General features: G+C 43.3%; 1 protein-coding gene across 10 annotated transcripts in view; it reads right to left on the bottom strand.

Annotated features, from left to right (window-relative positions):
* The window catches only part of DAB2IP (DAB2 interacting protein), a 613,541-nt gene that overhangs the window by 171,233 nt on the left and 421,347 nt on the right, over positions 1-20,961 (bottom strand). Inside the window, exon 1 of one of the 10 annotated variants that reach the window (XM_075578976.1) lies at positions 12,944-13,229. The exons of the other annotated variants lie outside the window; for them this stretch is intronic. The gene's annotated coding sequence lies outside the window, so the exon portion shown is untranslated. Of the gene's footprint in view, positions 1-12,943; positions 13,230-20,961 lie in introns of those variants that run through there. 10 annotated transcript variants of the gene reach the window in all.

Raw genomic sequence — 20,961 nt, 5'->3', positions numbered from 1 at the left:
CACAGGGGCCAATATGAGATTGGGTGGGTCAGGCCAGTCCAGAAAACCCGTTACATACATTATAATACATTAAAAATGTCTTTACATATTTTTTTTTTAAATGCTACAAGTATTTTCCCATAGTACAGAACTGATTTATTTATTTTTCGCTCGTACATGCGACGGATTCAATACATTTGTTTTGAAGCGTTTTTTTTTTTTTTTTTAAACATCTGCAATGTGTTCTAGACCTCTCTGGCAGGGAACGGGTTAACATTTCTACTTGTGAAATATTCGCCCTGTCTGACCAGCCAGTCTCTGCTTTCTCTAGAGCTGCATAGACGTAAACTCCCCAATCGTCACTCAACATCTTAGGAAGAATGCTCAACGTTCACCAGCCTTGGTGATATCCTCGTTTCCGTGCTTCTGCATTGTGTGTTTGTGCACTTAACAGGAAGACGGAGTCTCGAATGCAGTGAGTAAGTAGGAAATATAGGATATGTTCTCCATCTGGGACACATTATATTAAAAAAAAAAAAAAAAAAAAACAATGCAGCAAATGAAAGGAAGCCAGAAAGCAGAAAGAGTCACGCAGGTGCAGCTCACCAACACTGCATACTAAATGGTAATGAACCTCATATATTGTCTGAGTAACCTTATACGGAATACCGTTACCACCAAGCACAGATGTAGTTACTGAATTGGTGTATTCTGTTAGCAGAACATACTAATTATGCCTCAGAATGTGGTTGCTTGGAGAACTTTAAAAATCAGTCACTGAGCCATTTCCCAAGCTAGATATCCTGTTTTATTGGCATTGGAATGTTGTGAGTGCTGCAAGCTATGGAGAGAGAGAGAAAAATCACTTATCAACTAAACGATCCCCACTGGAAAAATATTTATTTGTTTGGAGGTTTGCGAGAGCGTAAAATACGACTCTGGTTTCCAGTCACTTCACTGGCCCAAGAAAATGATTCTGTGAACAAGTGATGTCAGTGGTCTCATGGATGGTTTAAAGCTGTGACACCTACTCAATTACTTTAGGTAAAGAAACCTTCCCTATAAAGCTGTATCGCACCCCTTGAGCATGACTTCTTAACATGTCATAGTAGAAGGTGCCTATGGGCAGTGTTCGACAAATCTATACATTTGCACGCCCCGGGCTAGTGGATTTAACATCGTGGCGAGCTCCTATTGGCCCAAGCAGCACACGTGTGGTACTAGGTGACGAGTAGATTTTTCTGTTCGGCGAGTAGATTTTTTGGTGATTTGTCGACCACTGCCTATGGGTAATAACATTTGAAGTCACCCCGCCAACATCGTTTAGCATTAGGGTTGCCAGGTGTCTGGTATTGAACCAGACTGTCCTGTATTTGGATACTCTGTCCAGTAAAAAATGAGAGGTACTGTAATACTGGACATGTATGTGTCCGGTATTTTCCTCCATGGACATAGTGACCTGACGCACCTTTCACCATTGAGTCCAGTATTTTTGGAGAAGCCACCTGGCACAATGGGTCACAATATGGCAGCAGTGAGGGTGGTAATATGAGCCAATGCAATGGGTGTGCCATCATTGAGTGAACTTCACCTTCGACCAGAATATGGTTACTATGCCACAAATAATAGATTTCATGCAGCACTGTTTAGATCCCCAGTGGATCTTTCAAAACATTTAATACAACAGAACCATGTTGCAGAACAAACCACTCCTGTTTAAGTCTATATAAGTGACATCTCATGGGAGCATCAACAAGTATTATTAGTGACCCATTCTTTAGGTCTGTGGGTAAGTAGTGGGTTTGGGACAACAGCATCTGGAATCCCTTTCCTTGAATGGATGTTAATGAGTGCTGATGGCTATCACCGTTTAATGACTAGCAAACATATATTTAACAGAAGGCAGGACACAAGAGCCAAATGTCTTCATTTAATCCAAGTTTAACTACAGGGAACTTCCAAAAATTCCACTCACCCCGGCTTTGTTCTCACAACCCTGCATTTAAGTAGGGTGTTGGATTTCAGCCAGGAGATGGGGAAAAAATAATTTGGTAGAATTTTTACATTTACTAGACTTGTGTTTAAAAATGCAAACTTTGAGAAACACCCAGCTCCCTTCTTCATGCCTACTGTATGTCCCTAATAAACACTGAAACAGATCTATGACATTATGAACAGACTACAGCAGGGGCGATCAACTCCAGTCCTCAAGGGCCCCCAACAGGTCAGGTTTTCAGGATATCCCTGCTTCAGCACAGGTGGCTCAATCAAAGACCGAGTCACTGACTGAGCCACCTGTGCTGAAGCCGGAATATCCTGAAAATCTGACCCGTTGTGGGCCCTTGAGGACTGGAGTTGGGGACCCGCTTGACTTACAACCTGTAGCCCAAGTGATCTCAAAGCTTCATTTTCTTAACCCTTTTCGTGCCACACAGGTCTGCCACGTGCTACTTTTGCTGGTCCTTATAGCACCAGTTAGCCAAGAAAGATATATGGCAAGATCATAAATACAATCTAGACTTGTGTGCCCAACTTGGGAAAACTCTTACTCTAGAATTAAACATAAATGGAATAATCTGCACCGACGACATCAAGTGGGCTTTACTCACAAGCCATTTATTTCATATGGTCATTTAAACAACGTTCCCTAGTGGAGATTCAACATCAGACTGGAAATAATGGAACAAAATCGGCTTCCCACATAGCGGGACAGAACTGGGTGACTGTTTTCATTGCAATTCTGGTACACGAAGGTGTTTATTCTGTATCAGTCGATTCCGGACGGAATTCCATATTGGAGTCAATCGGCCACGTCGGCTGATATAGAATAAGTCGCATGCCCCTTTGACACACACACAAAGGGTTAAACATGCAAGTGCAATGACACAGAAACCATGTGCTTTGGTGCAAGTGAAATAATTTGCTTTGCCCAGCCAACAGACAACCTGGTCTGTTTCACAGGGGGAGGTCCCCGAGGCATACTGTACAGTATCTATCTAAGCAACATTTGTAACCCCAGTGAAATGAAGAGCTCGGCATGGTAAACCATGATTCATTTGTACTTGGAAAGTTCATTCACATACCATGAAAATGCTCATAAATCCTAATTGTTTATCATGGTCATTGTAGCCGCACATGAATTGCCATGTAGAGCGGATTGATTCCAGTCTCCTGCCTTTGCAAAACATCAGGTAAATTCGCCATCTGGCTGGCATCATTTGCCATGGATGCACTGGAAAAGTTAGTGTCACATATTTCACTGTTACAGTTACAAAGGAGGAAAGGGAGTAGGGGGTATGATACCATTTATTGGACCAACAAGTAGTTGATATTACAAGCTCTAGAACCTCTCTGGGTCCTTCATTGGTTTACCCTGCCTGACATGGAGAGGCATGAAACCTTGTAACATATCCACTACTTGTTGGCCCAATAAAAGGTAGAATACCCGCTGCTCCCTCTCACTCCTTTGTTACTACATGAAGATAAGATGAAGATTAAGGACCCATATTTACTAGATGATGCTATTCCACAAAACACCGTCTGTAACTAACATACCTTGGATATCATAGCCCTCTATTTTTCCTACATGGAATAAAAGGCTCCCCACCCTTCTTTATCCTTACCACTGAGAATCAGAAAAAAAATAATATATATAAGCCAGCAAACAACCAGGCACCGATGACACCCAAAAGGTCGAAAACAGATGTCTCTGAGTAGGTTAACTGGCTATGCACTTCTTTAACCTGGGCTGTGCTGAAAAGCTGTGTAAGGCCTCGTCCATGGTTGCTGCTTGCTGGCGGAGGCGCGCTGATGCGCCCTCCCGCTCAGCACTGAGCCCCTACAGCCGCAATTAGAGCGGCTTTAGTAGGGGCTCGCCTACGCTTCCGCAAGCGCGCGGAAGCGCAGGTCTTACCAGAATTTTAGATTTCCCTGCTTGCCGGCGCGCAGGGCCGGTCACGTGAGCGGTTCGCCCAATGAGGGCGAACCAGCTCCGTGACGTCACTGGCCCGCCCCCGACACGCCCCCTGACGCACCCGCTTTCCCTGAGCCTCAGTGCGCCAGCAGGTAACATGGCCGAGGACTAATGCAGCAAGCATAAACTCATAAAGGGTCAATGTTAAAATGGGCGAAAAGTAGAGTGACACACTGTGCTCATTTGCATGTTATTACCCAGAATCCCTGGCTGCAGTGGATGCTAAGAGATAATGTATGCTAAGAGATAATGGTGAAAAGCGCGTTGCAGACCTGTCTGAGACATGCAAAGGCACCAGAAGTTGTATTTTTATTTGAGAATATATATATATAAGAAGAACTTTGAATTTAAATTTGAATTTAAAGTCAACATTGTGCCTGCAAAATTCTACGTACAGCATTGCATAAACTGTGTTATTTGTGAAAATGTATTATTCTATTATTATTATTATAAAAATGTGCATATTTGGGAAATGGTAGATATTTGCCTATTCTGTATATACTGTCACAAGAAAATATAAAAGTGATTGATGTCCAGTTGTGCAGCTACTTTGTAATCTCCAAAAAAATAAAATAAGTGTGTGTGTGTGTGTGTGTGTGTGTGTGTGTGTGTGTGTGTGTGTGTGTGTGTGTGTGTGTGTGTGTGTGTGTATATATATATATATACAGAATAGGCAAATATCTACCATTTCCCAAATATGCACATTTTTATAATAATAATAATAGAATAATACATTTTCACAAATAACACAGTTTATGCAGTGCTGTACGTAGAATTTTGCAGGCACAATGTTGACTTTAAATTCAAATTTGTGTTCTTCTTCAAAGACCGTGTTCTTACCACTAGGCTTCTCCTTCAGCCTAAAAACATGGCTTTAACCCCATTTTGCCCGAGGGGGCTTCACTGCAGACTCCGGCTGCAGGAAATGCGCTAAGAGTTCACTTGGCCTGGGTTACTATCCCCACATCTGTGATTTATCTGCAATGTGGCAGGAGGAAAAGAACTGAACACGAGGCACAGAAATACCCAGGATCCATGCTGCAGAGCGTAGAAACGAGTCATTAACTCCATAATAATAATAATAATAATAAGAAGAAGAAGAAGAAGCACACTGAGAAGATAAACTTTGGAATGACGGTGCTATGCTGCCTTCAAAAGAAAATTAGACTGAAATCAATTGCCATTTAAATAAGAAGCGTCTCCATGTTGTTGTCAGATATGCAAGGAATATTTCTGGCGTGCCTCTTCCCCTTTGCCTTAGGGCTTACTTGTCATATCCAATAGTCAAGTTCCTCTTGTAGCAGCTGCTCTGTGCTCTCAACCCACACATTCAGCCAATAATTCTGCGTATTGGAAGCATGTTTTAAACATTTCATTCGTGGCCTGGAAGTGCCTTGTCCATCACTTACTGTATGAGAATAGTTCTGGAACTAGGGGTTCTCATAGAACAGGGGTGCTCAACTCCAGTCCTCAAGCTCCCCCCCCCCAGCCAACAGGTCAGATTTAATAGGATATCCCAGCTCCAGCACAGGTGACTCACTCAGGGGCTCTGAGTGAGCCATCTGTGCTGAAGCAGGGATATCCTTAACACCTGACCTGTTGGGGGCTTCCAGCTGCAAAGCTGGGGCAAATACCACCACATTTACCAAAGAAACAACACTGGGATTTCCCCTCTGCTAATTCTGGGTCCGAATCTTAATGCTGCCCCAGTTTTGCAGCGGGGAGACCGTGATAAAGGATTTCCGAGATCTCGTGACTTGTTAGGTCCTCCTGTTCTGTACATTGCAATTTCATCATCTGCAAAACATACCCTCGAGGCTACAAATCTGAAAGCACAGGGTGGCCTCGGCAGGGCCGGGTAACAAGAGAGGAGACATGTTGAAAGAAAAAAAGGCATGTTCAAACCTGTGAGAGAAAGTATGTAGGTGCTTGGGGTCCTTTGTAAAGTACTTGTTCACCAGCATGTTTCTTCATTCACATTTTATTATAAGGAGAGTCACAGTGTATCCGGTGTTGCTAACTTATGTCTACTAGGACTTGGGAAACTACATGGATTGCACTACACTTTGTCAATTATGTCCAGAACAGGAAAAATGAATCCCAGGTGTTTTTTTTTCTATTGCCACTGTTGTGACGCCCTAAATACATCGTAAAGGTTTTAGACCCAATTCTTATTATCATGTAGCACTGACGTGTTGCGTTGGATCAAGACCCTATTCAGGCAAGATTATTTAGATACTCATTTTTGCATGTCATTTCCCAGAATCCATGGCTGCAGTGGAAGCGCTATATGCTAGGAGATAATGGTGAAAAGCAGGATTGTAGACCTGTCTGAGACATGTGAAGGTTTGTTTATTTATTTATTTATAAAATATTTTACCAGGAAGTAATACATTGAGAGTTACCTCTCGTTTTCAAGTATGTCCTGGGCACAGAGTTATGATGACAAATACATGTATACAAATACAGTTACATAAATGAGCAGGGTATACATTATATACAAGACATTGCGTGCACAGTTAAAGATAATATATATTATGGGCGTATGAAACAGTTACAGACCAGATTAAAATGTGTGACAGCCTTAGATTTGAAAGAATTTAAACTGGTGGTGGATGTGAGAGTCTCTGGTAGGTTGTTCCAGTTTTGGGGTGCACGGTAAGAGAAGGAGGAACGGCCGGATACTTTGTTGAGCCTTTGGACCATGAACAGTCTTTTGGAGTCTGATCTCAGGTGATAGGTGCAGCATGTGGTAGGGGGGAGGAGCTTGTTCAGATAGCTGGGTAGCTTGCCCATAAAGAATTTAAAGGCAAGGTACTCGCACACCTCCATTTGTAGTGTAAAGCTGCCATACAGTCTGTCACATGATTTTAATAGGTCTGTTGTAAAGCAAAAATAGGCCAATGATTAGCATTAAAGGCCCCCTAAAATCACCAAAAACTAAAGCCCCCTACCATCATCTACAAAATATCGCTGGCTCCCATGTTATTTAGCCTTTCAGAGTTATTGTACTGCAACTTGCAAATGATTGATGCTTTCATCTCAGTACAGCTGCATCAATATGTGCTTTCCATGGTAAAGTGGAAACAAAAGGGGGTTTTCCCTAAATAACCATGATACTCTGGAACCAAAGCAGTACATCAGTTTAAGGATCTTAATCACTGTTGACAATTTAACATTTGATATATATTTTCAACTTTATTTAAAAAAAATTAATTAAAAAAAAGGGGGTATTTGTCTTCGGTTCACAGAACAGGTAGGTTGGGTTGTGCCAAGTTCGAAGACCTTTTTAATTTAAGCGTTTAACCCTTTCACTGCCAGAGGCGCTTGCCAAGCCACACAAGGGGTTAATATGCTTGAACTCAGACCTAGGAGTAACATTAAAGAAGATAAACTTCATATGATGGTTACATTTTAAGAAATGTGGGCCCTTTCCAGCGTATCCGTTCTTACATATGTTTCCCATGCTTCTGTTTCTTGATGCATGCCATACACACCAATTACTTCCCCCCGGCTAATTGCCCAAGGACCTTAGACTGTTCACCATTGGTACGATTATTATTATTATTGCATGAACAAAACAGCTTTCACAGGACACAAACGGACGTCAGGTTTCCATTAGGCCGCGCTTTCACAGCTGGGGGCAGTCTTCCAGATGCCAAAATTCTTTGCAACACCTCCGCCCCTTATCAAAGTGACAGTCTCCCTCCCCCTCAGGCCTGCACTTTTCTTCTTTGGGTGAGCTAGGTTTTAGGTCATTAAGACTGTAGTTCCCATATCCCTCAGCTTTTCCTGTATGCAACCTCCTCAAAATGTTTCATATGCTTGTTTGTAACCTTCTCATTAAGTACATGCTTCTTATTGGGCTTTTAATACGCAAGTTTAATCATTGTTAAAAAAAAAATGGTCTAACACTGATCTAAACACCTTCAGTTTTTCCACTAATAAAACACTGCTGTAAAGGGACCAGAACCCGATGACAGGCACATATTTAATCGTAAACTCATAGTTGTGTACTTTTACTACTTATCAGTTAATTGAGATCAACCATAAATAATATGTCTCATAAATCAGGTACGCTAGAGATAAAGCAACTGCTACAATGTAACAGATGGACTGGAGAGATGCTAATCAAAATAAAAAAGAGTCCACTTAATTTGCTGGGACTCTGCATATGTTTACTCTGGCCTGGGAGAAGCTTGATGAGCCTACTCATGACCTCCAATACTGTCACTGGACCTTCTCCTCCATGCTGTTTAAAATGGAAAAAAAAATTGTAACTCTTTCCGAGTCCAAAACAAAGAAAATGGAATTATATTCTGAATGTACACTGCGCATTGTTATAGTTGTTCCACAAAATACTTTTGATTGGTAGCCAAGTTGAATAATTTGAAAGAGGTGTAACAGTGATCTTGACTGAGTGATCAGCTAAAATAACCCATATAATTAGCCATTCCTTTAGTACTGCTCACTATACAGAAATGTATATATGTATCCCAGAAACACTATTCAACTTTGAATAGGGTCGGAATGGAAACACTGCTTCCAAACATGTGTACAAGTAAATACAAATGTAAATACAAATGTAAATACAAATGCTTTGGCCAAAGAGTTTAACAAAATACCCTTTTTCATGAGAATATTATTTTAATTTAGACTAATTGGTAGGAGCGCAGGAATCGTTCTTTGTGTTTTTCTATATGTTAAGGCCTATCTTTTTACCTGCAGCAAACTTCTATAGGGAGGAGCGCGGTATTATGTACAGTTTCCATTATTTTTATCTATGGCTGACCGTAGGTGTATAACTGTACTGTACATGGAACTAGCAGGCGTCAGAGTCCAGAGGGATCCACAATACAATTTTTACGAGGAGCCGATTCACACAATAGACGTTGGGAGATGTGATCCAGCATCTGATATAATGCTATGCGAACAGAGGTAGGAGGACAACAACAAGTGGATGTTGAGCAGCCCTGTGGGTGTAAATATGGCCATCATCTGCATGTTTGTTTAGAAGGTGGGCTGTGTCTGTGGGGAGATTTGTGTGTTATTTAGGGGCAATACTTCAAGCTTTTTGTTCGTATTGTTCCATGATTATTTACCGCCATTTAGTGGGTGGTTGAGAACCACTGGTTTGTGACCGGAGAAGATCACCATAGCCGTCTGATTATATCGCTCTAGACTGACTGCTTAGGAAAAGCCTAATGGCGCCAAGCCAACATGGCTCAAGTACGAGCAACGTGAAGAGCACAGAGAGATTTGGAAATGTGTCAATCCCATCCATATACAGAAATGCGTATCAAATAAAGAAATCTGCCTTGCGTTTCGTTCATATGTATTTTGCCAGCATGTTTTTCTTAGTTGGCGTTTCTTGTGATCCCCTGATACGGTTTGCTGCCCATAAATCTTCAAACAAACAAAATAGGATTTAAAAGAAGAAATTATTATTAAAGTTGAAGTTGAACCATAAACCTTTTGTGGTCAAGCAAGCGCTTTGCTTACTCAATAAGAACGTGGAAGCTTTCATTCTAAAAGGAAAGTTTTAAAGGTCCCCAGACCTGGTAACTCTGCCTTCCTCCAAATCAACTTCATGGCTCTGCTTTAACCGTTTCCATATTGATGGGGCCACAAACGTGTTGCAGATATTCCTGGCGATGTGGGCACATGACTTGCTTCGCTTGTTTTTCTCCCCCCCTCCAAGTTCATTGAGAAGGATGTTGCCAGGACAGAAATATGCTGATAAGAGATAATGGCTCAGCAGTAGTAAGGAAAACTGGAGGCGTTATCTCCAAAACATGTGTACGTTTTTGGTCAACTTGCATGCATTCTTGGAGATAACACCTCTAGTCTTCCTTACCACTGCTTGACGTAACTATGTCAGTGTTTCATCTTAATAGTTTCCACTAAAGCAGCGGTGCGCAAAGTTTTTTGGGGGAGCGCCGGCGGTTGCAGAGGCCCCGAAGCATTTAAATTAAATGCCGGGGGATCGCGTGAGGCCTCTGAAACTCACTTACCGGGATTCTGAAAAGTTGCTGTGACGCGTCGCCATGGCAACACAGCCTCAAACGCCGCCGCGCTGTCATGCGGAGTGACGTCACACGTCCATCTCTATGGCAACGGGGTCACGTGACCCCACTGCGTCATTTGACGCCGCCACACAAGGTAAGGGGGCGGGGGTGCGAGAGCGAGGGGGAACAGCTCCAAAAGTTTGCGCTGCCCGGTACTGAAGAACCAACAGTTGTCTACAAATCCCCTGCTAAAGAAAATCCCACAAAAAACTAGTTTCAATCATGAAACAGTGATGTAGCTGCTAATTGTCCTGTTTTATCCAGACCAGTCCCGGATTGCACAAGTTAGAAAGGCACAAATAGGCGAGGAATAACTATACAGTGTATAAAATGTTTGATAAAGCAGTTTAACAGGATTGGCACCAAGGGGTCAACCCATGGTCTAGGACGTTGTGGCACGGCCATCTCGCCACAGCCGATCAGCCGCAGGGTACAGCTAGCCGCCTGTTGTTTCCTCACAAAGTTAAGTCCCTAACCATTAACCCCAAAACCATTAACCCCAAATACTCACACTAATCCCTGTAATCACTTACCTTCGCGGTGAAACGGCCGGCGGCTAGCTATCCCCTGCGGCAGCAAGGAGGCCTCGCTAGAAACGTCCTATTCTGGTCATCCTGAGCTGAACCATGTTATTTTTTAGCTCCAGAGACCCACCGGTTCCCGAGACACTTACTGGCGATATTATCAGGGCCTCTGCCCCAATAGGAAGCTGTAACGTCATGCATTGCGTCTTCCAATTGGACGCCCATTTAAATCTCTTGGAGAAACCAGGACGTAATATATATATATATATATATATCGTGTGTATATATATATATATATATATATATATATATATATATATATATATATCGTATTGGCCCGAATATAGTGCTATGTTTTTTCCCTACAAATGTCCTTCCGATAACTGTACGTGTATTATATGCGCAGCCTGACACCTTTTATTTTTCATGTAGAACACCTTCAAAACTTTAGGGTCGTATTATGTGCGAGGCCGTACTGTATTCTGGCCAATACGGTATTTTCTCTCAACACTGTAGTCTTTATAACAAAACTCACCCAGTTCCATCTTAGAATTACAATTTCAATCATTCAATAACATTCACTTTCAAGATCTGTTTCATTCATTAATCTGTACAAAAAAAAAGGGTATAGAACCATATCAATTGCTAACAAAATACTAAACAAGTTATACACAAAGCTGCAAACCAAGAGATCCATCCTATACTCACCCAGCGGCAGGCCATTTGCTAGGCCATATTCTGCCACCCAAAATATTCTCTCCCCCTGCGCCCCCTTCCCCCCCCCCCCCCCACACACTTTTACAAGCTTCACAGTTAATGCTAAAAGCATTAGTGCATCACTATGAAAGAGCAAGGCGCTTTGGCTAAGGGTAGCAATTAATGAAATGAAACATCCAGCTCTATCTCGAATCCCCTTCTATGGAGTGCAACGTAAACACAGTCGTGTATCTGACAGCTAATCACATTTAGCGATCCTAGCCCATAGCTTCCAGGCAGTTACATGCAAATGAAACGCACCACTGTCATTACACCAGAGCCTAGTTTTGTGAAACAGCGCAAGATATTATAGCATTGTTAGGTTATGCGACGCTCGGGGGTCATTTAGAGATCACACCCTCCGCTGGAAAATAAAAATAAAAAGATGGGTGTAAATGGTGCGTATGACTACAGCATATTAAAACCTAAATAGCTGCTGAACGCTGTGGTTTAATCATGAAATGACCTTTATTATGTACATAACCAACAACATACAGAAAACAGTTCAAAGCTACGATGCAACACGGGGACATATTGCCCTTACAAATAACCATTTCACTGCCAGGGAGGTCCAGCAGTGAAAGGGTTCAGGCGTCCACGGTTTGGGCTGCTGTCTGAAGATAAACCTCCCCCCCCCCCACCCATAAAAACTACATCTGCAGTCCGAAGGGGGGAAAAAATAAATAAAACAAGAGAAGACCTGTACACGCCAAGTGACTGATGACAGCGTTGTCAGTTATTTAGATGTATTGCACACTTTGGATGTGTCTGCATTGTGAGCATCCAGCCCTGCTCAGGAGCATGCTGCAACAGAAGGCAAATCTAAATGCGACGGAGCACATTACAGCGGTCCACAACAGAGACCCCAAAATCCTTCACCAGACACAAAAAAAAAAACCACCAACAAAATCCCAATTTCAGGCATATTCTAGTTACCGCACTTTTACTAGAAATGAAAAGATACTGAATGATAAATGTATGACCTGTCAATGTGTGGGGTGGGCAAATATTTACATTGCAAACATTAAATGTTACTTTAAAACCTTTGTGGTGGACGTGAGCTCTCCGCGCTGACAATGAAGCGGTTAAGTTACTGCCGTTTTTATTAAACCTTTGCAGAAATGTGAGCTATCTTGTTTAGATACCAAGTACTTCCACAATCCACTACAAACATCTGCTCCTGTACACCAACTTTATTTTTTATTTTTAAACACATTTGTACAGTAGCAAATGTTTTGCGCCATCCACAATGTTGCTAAGTGAACTGTTCTCTTCAACTTTCTACAAATTGCTCTCTTTCTGGTTCTCGCACGCCAACCTAATACAAGAACACACTGAATATACAAACTGGACGCTTAACACATCACTAAAAGAAACGAGAATACAATACAGGCCACTTCACAACAGTTTTGGATTCAAGAGAGATTTTTTTTTTTTTTACCGTTAAAAAATAACAAGAAATTGTAGATTTGCTACAGATGTTTTTTTTTTTTTTTACATGAAAGGCAGAGAGGTCTGATAGATCTTTCCTGTGTGTGTCCACAGAAACTGTGCAGGGACAGCTCTCCGCCTTCATGTATATGGTAATTCAGAACAGGACAGTTCCAAAAAAGGGGATTTAAGCCAAAAGAATCAGCACTCACCAAGCGTTCCTCCCTACTGATCACGTACAGGAGCAAAAGCGGTAATCCCAGAGATATCCAGCCGCAGATTAAAACCTCAGGACCTCCATAGCTTTTAGTGTCACTGTCTCTGTCTCCCAGCTCTGTATTGTTCGCACTGAACACATCCCTGCCTACTGCCTGCCTGACTTCCTCTGCAGTGGATAGCAGGATTACTGGAGCAGGCTGACTGCTGCCCTCTATAAAGAAAGGAAACACTGATCTTTTCCTTCCCATGTAATTTAAGGCTTCTTCTGGCTTTGGGAAGGGCCAGCCCAGTTTTTTTCCCCCCGCCCCTCTGCAATGCTCTTTGTCCCAGTGCTGTGGAATCAGGTGCGGGTTGTAAATGGAACCCTCCCTTAGAGTAAAGTTTACACTGTTAAACAACAACATTCTGACCCGTACGGGCAAAAATGAAGCAAACGCACTGTACATCAGTGCCGAGTCCCACTCTAATACAATCCCTGCATCTTACTGTACAATAAACTGATTGCTATGATAAACACAGTAACATGAAACATATTGTGCTCTCAGTCAGTGCAAGTATGCACGTATGTATAGCTTTATTTATATAGCACCATTTATATACATAGCCAGTGGCGGATTTCTCAGTAGGTGGTAAGATTTTGGGGTGGCAAATTTCCCTTTCTTCCCCCCCTCCCCGGATACAGATTCCACTCTCTCTTCCCCGCTGATTGCCGGGGGAGAGCGTGGGGCCCCGGTACAGTACTTACCTGCTCCTTCGTGCCGTCCCCCTCCTCCGTCAGCATCAAGTGACGCCGCGACGCCACATGGGTTTGGTTACCATAGCAACATGACGTTGTGGCGTTGAATGATGTCATGTTAGTATGCCAACGTGTCGCCAAATGTGACGCTGAAGGAGGAGGGCGGCACGAAGGAGTACCGCGGCACGAAGGAGTACCGCGGCACGAAGGAGTACCGCGGCACGAAGGAGTACCGCGGCACCAAGTGCCTAAGGGCTGCAGTTTTCTAAATCCGCCACGTTGCATACCGCGTCGCAGCAGTGATACACGCGACGTAATAATATCACACATAACTGGAATAAGCGCTTGAGACAAAAGATGCATTAGGAAAAAGGAGTCCCTGCCCCGAAGAGCTTACAATCTATATCAGGTAAGGAAGGAGAGCTCTGAATGGATAACAGTAACAAGCAGGTGAGAGGATTTACATACACTGGCGACACATTTAATTGCACTGCGGCCAGATCCGCAAGCCGGGAGATTTCCCGGCTTGCTAGTGGCCGCCCCTCGGCGTGCCGCGCGTCATAGACGCGCGGTCACGCGTCTTCGGGAGCGTGCGCCCCCTGCACGCACGTCCAGGGGCTCCCCGAGGGAGCCCTGGTGTCCCGCGATCGCGGGACAGCGGCAGGGGGTTCCGGGGGACCCGGCGGACCCGGCAGCGGGAGGGAGAGCGCCCCGATCGGAGGGCGCTCTTCCGCTGCTTCGGCGCGCGCCCGTCACACTCGGGCGCGCGCCAGGCTACTGCTGCGGCACAGAACGGGCAAATGCTCGAATAAACTGTGCCGCAGCAGTAGGGCTGGTCTCTCTGGCAGCAAAGGAGTTGGGAAAGTGATACAGTAAGTTATCAGCCTGAATGCACCTTTTAAAAGGATATAGCAAGACATTGATTCAATTGCACCCAGAATAGGACGTGCATATACTATGTTGCAATGTACAAAGTCACAACCAGCACGTGTGAAACAAATCTCTCACATCTACAGATAGATTTGAAAAATTGCAGATATTTCATCCAGCAGAAGGCGGAAGTCAACTCTTTGGAAAGACAAAAAGCACTTAAAGCTGCAGTTCAGTCTTTTTTTTTTTTTAATTTTTTTTTTTACTTCAATAGTTTCATGTGGGCAATCTCTAATTACCTAAAAAAAAACGCATAGCTGCCGGTCAATTCGTTCTCCGTCTATTGATCGGCAAAGTTTGGCGACATCTTTAAAAATGGGAATGTAAATCGTTGCAAGAAAATTGGTCTTTCAAAGTTGTTGTTTTTAAAACAGAAAATGCTAAAAGTATTTTTTCTTACTACAGAACTGATTTATTAAAAAAAAACACACATGCAGGATATTGGCTGAACTGCAGCTTTAACCCTTTACCTGACAGAGGGTCCAGTCAGTCTAAGCATGTTCCCAAGAAGACGGCTTTAATCTCTGAAATAGAACATTGGCCCTTAAATCTATAAAGTGCGATAGCGCAGGTCCAGCGTCTTATTGAACTGAATGGGGCTTTCAGGGCGGTAGAGGCGGATCACACTTTTATAATAAGGGCCATTGAGTCTATATGGAAAAGGTTGAGGTTCCTATTTGACAGCACGATTTTCCAACTAACAATTCATTTAAGTGTCCTTTGCTTTTCACTGGAACGTCTGACACTGAATTCCATTTCATTCGATCGGTTTCAAAATAAATGACAGGCGACCTCTCTGATTGTTCTTGTTTTTCTTTGACCTTTTATATTCTCTCTATATTTATCTCTCTATTGTTACGTTGGGAGAACTGCAATATACAATGCATAGGTGAATTCACGACCAGAACTGAATGTTGCATCTACAACAGTGTTTTTCAACCAGGGTTCCTAGTAACCCTTGGGTCCCCCTGGAATCCCTAAAAGGTTCCCTGTAATTTTCAGGCCATTGTACCAAATACAGAAGAATTTACAATGCATCTGATCTCAGACGTGTTATTAGAGAGGGTTGGGGTTCCTTACAATGCATCTGATCTCAGACGCGCTATTAGAGAGGGTTGGGGATCCTTACAATGCATCTGATCTCAGAGGCGCTATTAGAGAGGGTTGGGGATCCTTACAATGCATCTGATCTCAGAGGCGCTATTAGAGAGGGTTGGGGTTCCTTACACTGCATCTGATCTCAGACGCGCTATTAGAAAGGGTGGGGGTTCCTCAGAATTTCACATAGGGTTACTTAACCAAAAGAAGAATTGGAAACCACTGGCCTACAATGTGTTTTGGAATATTGTACAAAGCAGGAATTTTCAACCCAATTTGAATACAAAAAAAAAATCAGTAACGATCTCAAAATTAAATGCATGGAAAAAACGAACAACGTTCTAATGGGACTTCCATGTTGGTCATTTTCCCCGTGCATTTGATATCATTTAGAAATTGTTATTGTCTTTTTTTTTTTTAATGGGTTTTCACATATTGACTTCATTCCATTTGTTGCCAACTTCTTTATAGAATTGTGGAAACAAACTGCCGGCTAATTAGCATTTACTGCATATTTTTCCTGAACTGCGGGGGGGGGGGGGGGGAGGGAGGGGGAGAGTAGTTAGGTAGCGCACTGTGGGCAAATTAATGAAACACAGAAATAAATGGAGAAGATCTTTGTTTCTGCTGTTCATTGCTATAACTGCACAGTAAGTCAGACATTTCTATCCTTCTATACACCAAAACGACCTCCTTTGATAGAAGCCTATCAGAAGCTATTTAAACCTTGGAGAAATGGCCATCATGTTCAGGATATCACTGATTCAGCGCAGGTGGCTCAGTCGAAGATTGAGCAACCAGTGTTGAAGCAGGGACTGATTAGGCCACCTGTGCTGAAGCAGGGACTGATTGAGGAGCCACCTGTGCTGAAGCTGGGATATCCTGAAAACCTGACCTGTTGGTGGCCCTTAAGGACTGGACTTCCCCACTCCTGCCATGAACCAATAGACGTTCGTGTAGGGTGAGACATGGGAGCCCCAGACAATGAGACAGCCTCCTTGTCAGAAGGGGTTTGCCTGCAGTGTAGTATTCTATGTGATTGTTCTGTAATATAATCATGTATGATTCTGTATTGCTGCCTTTCAATTGCTTCTATACAATTTAAGTTGCTAGTAGACGTCTTAAATCAGAGGGAGACTGATGCCGTTTCATCCCTCTGCATAGCTCTTTCCCGTCTATTCTTCCCAAGGTTAACGGAGACTGTGGCACACATGCTAAAAGATGAGAGAACTTACAGGTATGTTAAGGCTTTATTAAGGTGCTCAGCGTTACCTCACCCATAAGTTATCATGGGATCACAGTAAACAGAAATTCGTGCTTGGGAACACTCCCTGAAAATCACACGACTGCAGTATAAAGCAGTGGGGAGTATGACTGAATCATCTCTTGCAAATAGCCCTAAACCACTGTTTGGCTCAAGCTGCCAGATGTGCACTCTCCCTGACAGAGAACGTCATGCTAGGAGCCTCTCAGTGAGGGTACGCACTGTATAGGACACAGACCTGGCAGGGGCTGCACTATATTAGGTGCTGTCAACCGGAATCGGCCATTAGGTCTAGAGCATGTCGCCCCCGGCGTTTGGCTGCCAAGGGACCCTTTAACGTAAGGGGTTTTAGCGGTTAGGGGGTTAAAAATAGGGGTTTTGGGGTAAGTGGCTAGGTTTTAACGGTAGGGAATTGGGATAAGGGGTTAAGGTTTTTAGGGTAGCGGTTTAGAATAAGGGGTTTAGGGTAGGGGGTAGCGTTGGTATTAGGGTTTTTTATGGCAAGGGGCAGGGCTTACCATGGCAGCGAAACGTCCGGCGACCACAAATGTCCCAGACCGCTGTAAACAGATGTAGCGAGCTTTATTAACCTACTGATAACCATCTCTGTGCAAGATCAACAACCTCGGCTACATCTGTATTCTCTTTTTCCCTAAGGGGTTCATGCTAAATTATCCAAAGCAGCCGTTTTCAGCCGAAAATCCCCAACGACTTCAAAGGACGTTATAGGGCCGCGTCGGATAATATAGAATAAGCCCCAAAGATGGCCAAAGCCTCATCAATAGTTATATAGCACGGGGTGTGTGAATCAATGCATTGCAGGACTTTGAGCAGTGAAGTGAACATATCCACAACTACTCCCCAGATTGAATGGAACGGCGGTCAGCACAGGATCGCCGTCCGATGGCCAGTACTGAAGCTTCGGGAATTCCATTTCGTTTTGTCTTTCTCCAGTGGCGTTCTATAAATAGCTTATTCTAATTCTGGGGCGGTGGAGCGATACCCTTTTCCCATTGATGACCCCTTACTAATGGTGTGTACAGTTCAATTAATCATCCGCTCTCTAATAAGGAGATAACAGAAAAAGGAGGAAACGCGCGCGCAGGGGATGAACATAAATTATATACAACTCGTGTGCGTACCAGGAGGGAGCTGCTTTAGGTACACATCATAATAGAGACGAACAAAGCAAATGAAGAGAAACAAATGTTCTACATACTGCATGAAATTGTCCCGGGGCTATTATTTTTCTGCTGGGCCATGAGCAGGTCATAAACCTGGAGTTCTTTTCTCCCTTCATGCTCAGCTACATCTCAGTGATGTATTGTATATATTTCTGCTCTCTGGTGACTCTACTATTGTCTGATACCATAATGAGAAATGAAGACAGAAGAGTGGGGTCTTGCGAGGGGTCGCCGTAGAAAAATGCGCATTTGCATACGGCGAGTTGTCGTTCAGATCCGTACCGCAAATTCTGCCGAGGTTTACAAGACTTGAGTCACAAAAACAAAGACAACAGGTGATTTGTATCTCGTGTGACAATGGGTTGAGACATCATTATTTCAAATTACAAATAACAGCTTTAATGGGCAATGGGGCAGTCCCCCTTTTGTAAACATAGCTCTGTAATTGGCTTCCTTAAAGAAATCTAATCATCCTTAAGTGGATCAGCTAAATTTGTCCCTGCCCGTCTTATTTTTGTCAGACGGGGACAGGGGGCGGGGGGAGGGAGAATTACACCTGGTCATAGTTGTTGGGTGTAATAAAAGCAAACATACAAAGACGGAACTATTTAAAGATAGGTATAACATATGACACTACTTATCGTGGTGTGGTACCTTTAATGTTTATATCAAGTTAAAAACGAAACAAATCTATGCACTCAGAATACATATTTTTGATCCAACAGCACACCTGACTTGGCCCAAAACTTCCAGCTAAAGACTCCGGCTGACCCGTGTTGGGGCCTATTCTCCGGTGGTGCACTCCCTTGCCGTGTCCCCTTCCATCTACCAGCCCTGGGGCAACATCAGATCACGGTGTCGGCTGGATGACATCATGTCTGGCAGGACGGAAGATCCACCCTACGCGTTTCGCGACTCTTCTTACTTCAGGGGTAAAAGGCATGATTATGTGGGGTGTTAGGGGGGGGGGAAGAGCTGGCACACCAAATATGTCCTCACTTTGTTCAATGTCAGCTGGTGCTCTGATCCTATGCCTCCTCCGCTAGGCATATACATGCTTTGAGTAGTTGGCTTATTTAATGCTGTTATATTCTACGCAGCATACAGGCAAGTAAAAAATTCCGTTAGTACATATTCTACAGACACACGCTGTTTTTAACGCAGTGCACGCTGCAGGCACAAGTGAACTGCGCAACAGGGATATATATGGTGGGTGGCACTTTGCTTGAGTTAAGGCTGAGGAAAGGGTCAGGGGACCCTGAAACGTCGCTAATTTTGCCACAAATAGTGGGTGTCTGAAAAATATGTACTAACTGAATGTTTTACTTTTCTGCATGCTGTACAATATAACAGCATTAAATTAAGCCAATTAATCAAAACTATGCTTTTCCTACTTTTTATTATCGTTTCTACGATCCTCTGTGTGTTTTATGCGCGGGGTTAATTCTGTTATTTATGGGTCTGTTGGGCCCCACAAAGGCATGCATGTTTCCCCTGAAGAAGTGAGAAGAGTCTCACTAAACACGTAGGGCATCATTCAGCCGTCCCCTGTGAGTGAACACCGCTCATGTGCCTGTGAAGAGAGAGGGAAGGAGACCCGGCGAGGGGCTGCAATGCGAGAGTGGGGGCACCAACGTGGGACAGCCAGAACATGTCATTGGAAGTGCAACGTGGGACAGCCAGAACATGTCATTGGAAGTGCAACGTGGGACAGCCAGAACATGTCATTGGAAGTGCAACGTGGGACAGCCAGAACATGTCATTGGAAGTGCAACGTGGGACAGCCAGAACATGTCATTGGAAGTACAACGTGGGACAGCCAGAACATGTCATTGGAAGTGCAACGTGGGACAGCCAGAACATGTCATTGGAAGTACAACGTGGGACAGCCAGAACATGTCATTGGAAGTGCAACGTGGGACAGCCAGAACATGTCATTGGAAGTGCAACGTGGGACAGCCAGAACATGTCATTGGAAGTACAACGTGGGACGGCCAGAACATGTCATTGGAAGTACAACGTGGGACAGCCAGAACATGTCATTGGAAGTATTGGACCAAATCGGTTACATTGGCGAGTGCATACATTTTTTTTTAACTTGATATATAGATTAAAGGTATAATATAATAAGGTATACTATGAGCAGTGGAATTGTGTGCTCTTTTATCTTATAGTGATCTACTGTGTACAAGGAGTTGGGAGGTACTACTTGAAGAGGAAGCATCAACCGTACCCCACATTTTTGGACTGTTACATTGAATTGACTTTTTATAATTTTATTTATTATTGTAGTAAACTGAAAGTTTCACTATTTTATAATGTGGAACCCCTGATGAAGGTAGGATTTTGGACCGAAACGTCGGTACTAGGTTGAGCATGTGAGCTTGTTACAATTATCTTCCTTTGCCTGCCTAGTTTCTGCAACTTTCCCTGCCTGTATTTTGTTTTGGACTATTTTATTTTGGATCTGTTTAATAGCGCATTTGGATCTCTTATAGTACGTTACTAATTAAAGATAACCTGCTAATTGTTATTGTAAGCATGTCAACACTGAAGATCAGCATTATTAGTTTTATATCTGTGAAGTAAGAAGAGACAGAGATCAATAAGTATCAGGTTGTGAATGATTACATACTTCATAGGCTTCTTGAATGTTACTGTATCCCCTATGTAACGCTACAGAATATATTGGTCCTATAATTAATTGTCACAGATTAGACAATCTGGAAGGGACACTAAAGGTCATGCAGTCCACCTCTTGCCGAGGGCAGAATAGATTTAACCAGTTACTCAGTATCA

The sequence above is a fragment of the Ascaphus truei genome, chromosome 21 (genome assembly GCF_040206685.1).
Source record: "Ascaphus truei isolate aAscTru1 chromosome 21, aAscTru1.hap1, whole genome shotgun sequence".
Lineage (NCBI taxonomy): Eukaryota > Metazoa > Chordata > Amphibia > Anura > Ascaphidae > Ascaphus > Ascaphus truei.
The sequence above is the reverse complement of the archived record's forward strand: the minus strand, read 5'-3'. Positions and strand labels throughout refer to the sequence as shown.